The sequence below is a fragment of the Protobothrops mucrosquamatus genome, unplaced genomic scaffold (genome assembly GCF_001527695.2).
Source record: "Protobothrops mucrosquamatus isolate PMUCROS unplaced genomic scaffold, P.Mucros_1.0 scaffold5012, whole genome shotgun sequence".
NCBI lineage: Eukaryota > Metazoa > Chordata > Lepidosauria > Squamata > Viperidae > Protobothrops > Protobothrops mucrosquamatus.
In genome coordinates, this window is record NW_015390889.1 from 27437 (window position 1) to 31568 (window position 4132).

The following is a 4132-nucleotide window of genomic DNA, read 5'->3' on the forward strand; positions in this document are numbered from 1 at the left end:
CTCTATCTCACTTATATACTATGTATCTAAAGGGACTCGAACCCCCGTCCCCAGGTTCGCTACCAAGTATTTTACCTATTTAAAATATAAATACCTATATATAGGGTATATAGCTTAGAGAGGTAGAGCAGTTGTTTTACAAACAAATGGACATTGGTTCGAGTCCAGTTTTACCTAAAACTTATAGTCTAACGGAGTAAGACAGAAACCTTCTAAGTTTTTAATATAGGTTCGAGTCCTATTAGGTTTAGAGAATACAAATTACACAGAAGTGACGGAATGGCAGACGTATTAGATTTAGAATCTAAGGAAAATTTTTCATAAGAGTTCAAGTCTCTTCTTCTGTGTTAGGCATAGTATAAAATTACTTTTTAAACTGGACTCGAACCAATGGTCTTTCGGTTAACAGCCGAATGTTTTACCTATTAAACTATTAAAAATCATATATATATGAACTTAAAATTTTTCTGGTTATTTTGGGGAGTTTGATCCTAGCTCAGAATGAACGCGTGGAAAATACATTACACATGCAAATTATATGTATTATAAAATACATAGTGTACCGGTGAGTAATAAAAAGGGTTACCTTTAGATTAAATATAATATATAAAATTTAATATACACATTAGTGTTTTTAAAAAATGTACTTTATTGTCTAAATATAAACTTTTATCTAATTAGCTATTTAATAAATTATTATATTAAGGCGAGAATTAGTAGTTGGCCTGAGAGGGTGACCAATCACATTGAGATTGAAAATGCTCAAACTTCGTAGGAAGGCAGCAGTGGGGAATATTTTGCAATGAGCGCAAGCTTGACAGAGTCATTTTCCGTGAAGGATGACAGTAATTTAAATTATTGTAAACTTCAGTTATTTTTATAAGCTAGAGATTTAAAAATAAAAGCATCGGCAAATCTTCGTGCCAGCAGCCGCGGTAATACGAGAGATGCTAGCGTTATTCAGAATTATTGGGCGTAAAGTGTGTGTAGGCGGTTTATTGTATTTTATTAGAAAAATTATAATTAAATATAATTATATTTAAAAGATTAATAAACTAAGAAATTATTAAAAATAAAACAAACTTTATGGGAAGTAGTTTAATATGTTGATCCATAAAGGAAGATTAATGTGAAAACTTTTTATTAGAATAATATTGACGCTGAGACACGAAAGCTAAGGTATCAAATGAGATTAGAGACCTCAGTTAGTCTTAGCCGTAAATGATGAAAACCTAAAAGTATAATTATTAAAATACTATTTTTTAAGCTAACGCTAAAAGTTTTCCGCCTGGGTAGTACGTTCGAAAGAATGAAACTTAAAGGAATTGACGGGGGTCCTTACAAGCGGTGGGGCATGTGGTTTAATTCGATGTAACACGAAAAACCTTACCAAAACTAGACTAATCAGGTAGTGCATGGCTGTCGTCAGTTTGTACCGTGAGGCGCTGGATTTAGTTCCATAACAAACGTTACCCTTTTATAATATTAATATATAGTATATACTGCTTAATTATTATAATATAATTTAGAGGAAGGCGAGGAGGACGTCAAGTCATCATGCTCTATATGTTTTGGGCTACCCACATGCCACATTGAGAAATATAATAAATTATTAATCATATTTGTATTGTAAAATACAAATAATTTTAAAAATTTTTCATAGTACAGCATTTAGATTGAAATTTCTAAATAAAGAAGGAATCGCTAGTAATCATTGGTCAGCTATACAATGGTGAATATTCTAAAGGATCTTGTACACACCGCCCGTCACATCAGGGAAATTTAATATTATAAAAATAAATTTACATTAATATATAATATTAAGTAACTAGGGTGAAGTCGTAACAAGGTAGCCGTACTGGAAGGTGTGGCTAGAAATATGATAAATATTACAAGGAGTTTTAAGTAATAGAGAAGTATATTATTATATTAGACTTAAATTTACGATACTCTAAAGTTTATAGAGGAAAATAATATCTATTATAAAAAACTTTTAGCTCAGAGGTAGAGCAAACTCCTGATAAGGGTTTAGTCCCTAGTTCGATTCTAGGAAAGTTTAATAAACCCTTATCAGGAGTTTGCTCTACCTCTGAGCTAAAAGTTTTTTATAATAGATATTATTTTCCTCTATAAACTTTAGAGTATCGTAAATTTAAGTCTAATATAATAATATACTTCTCTATTACTTAAAACTCCTTGTAATATTTATCATATTTCTAGCCACACCTTCCAGTACGGCTACCTTGTTACGACTTCACCCTAGTTACTTAATATTATATATTAATGTAAATTTATTTTTATAATATTAAATTTCCCTGATGTGACGGGCGGTGTGTACAAGATCCTTTAGAATATTCACCATTGTATAGCTGACCAATGATTACTAGCGATTCCTTCTTTATTTAGAAATTTCAATCTAAATGCTGTACTATGAAAAATTTTTAAAATTATTTGTATTTTACAATACAAATATGATTAATAATTTATTATATTTCTCAATGTGGCATGTGGGTAGCCCAAAACATATAGAGCATGATGACTTGACGTCCTCCTCGCCTTCCTCTAAATTATATTATAATAATTAAGCAGTATATACTATATATTAATATTATAAAAGGGTAACGTTTGTTATGGAACTAAATCCAGCGCCTCACGGTACAAACTGACGACAGCCATGCACTACCTGATTAGTCTAGTTTTGGTAAGGTTTTTCGTGTTACATCGAATTAAACCACATGCCCCACCGCTTGTAAGGACCCCCGTCAATTCCTTTAAGTTTCATTCTTTCGAACGTACTACCCAGGCGGAAAACTTTTAGCGTTAGCTTAAAAAATAGTATTTTAATAATTATACTTTTAGGTTTTCATCATTTACGGCTAAGACTAACTGAGGTCTCTAATCTCATTTGATACCTTAGCTTTCGTGTCTCAGCGTCAATATTATTCTAATAAAAAGTTTTCACATTAATCTTCCTTTATGGATCAACATATTAAACTACTTCCCATAAAGTTTGTTTTATTTTTAATAATTTCTTAGTTTATTAATCTTTTAAATATAATTATATTTAATTATAATTTTTCTAATAAAATACAATAAACCGCCTACACACACTTTACGCCCAATAATTCTGAATAACGCTAGCATCTCTCGTATTACCGCGGCTGCTGGCACGAAGATTTGCCGATGCTTTTATTTTTAAATCTCTAGCTTATAAAAATAACTGAAGTTTACAATAATTTAAATTACTGTCATCCTTCACGGAAAATGACTCTGTCAAGCTTGCGCTCATTGCAAAATATTCCCCACTGCTGCCTTCCTACGAAGTTTGAGCATTTTCAATCTCAATGTGATTGGTCACCCTCTCAGGCCAACTACTAATTCTCGCCTTAATATAATAATTTATTAAATAGCTAATTAGATAAAAGTTTATATTTAGACAATAAAGTACATTTTTTAAAAACACTAATGTGTATATTAAATTTTATATATTATATTTAATCTAAAGGTAACCCTTTTTATTACTCACCGGTACACTATGTATTTTATAATACATATAATTTGCATGTGTAATGTATTTTCCACGCGTTCATTCTGAGCTAGGATCAAACTCCCCAAAATAACCAGAAAAATTTTAAGTTCATATATATATGATTTTTAATAGTTTAATAGGTAAAACATTCGGCTGTTAACCGAAAGACCATTGGTTCGAGTCCAGTTTAAAAAGTAATTTTATACTATGCCTAACACAGAAGAAGAGACTTGAACTCTTATGAAAAATTTTCCTTAGATTCTAAATCTAATACGTCTGCCATTCCGTCACTTCTGTGTAATTTGTATTCTCTAAACCTAATAGGACTCGAACCTATATTAAAAACTTAGAAGGTTTCTGTCTTACTCCGTTAGACTATAAGTTTTAGGTAAAACTGGACTCGAACCAATGTCCATTTGTTTGTAAAACAACTGCTCTACCTCTCTAAGCTATATACCCTATATATAGGTATTTATATTTTAAATAGGTAAAATACTTGGTAGCGAACCTGGGGACGGGGGTTCGAGTCCCTTTAGATACATAGTATATAAGTGAGATAGAGTAAATTGGATAAACTCATCGGGATCATAATCCGAAAATTAT

General features: G+C 31.0%; 3 non-coding genes across 3 annotated transcripts; 2 read left to right on the top strand and 1 right to left on the bottom strand.

Annotated features, from left to right (window-relative positions):
• Positions 1-367: 367 nt before the first annotated feature.
• On the bottom strand, positions 368-440 carry TRNAN-GUU. Its single transcript has one exon. It is a non-coding gene; the product is annotated as a tRNA-Asn (tRNA).
• Positions 441-1987: 1547 nt separating this feature from the next.
• TRNAI-GAU lies at positions 1988-2059 on the top strand. The gene has a single exon. It is a non-coding gene; the product is annotated as a tRNA-Ile (tRNA).
• A 1592-nt stretch (positions 2060-3651) lies between these two features.
• TRNAN-GUU lies at positions 3652-3724 on the top strand. The gene has a single exon. It is a non-coding gene; the product is annotated as a tRNA-Asn (tRNA).
• Positions 3725-4132: the final 408 nt, after the last annotated feature.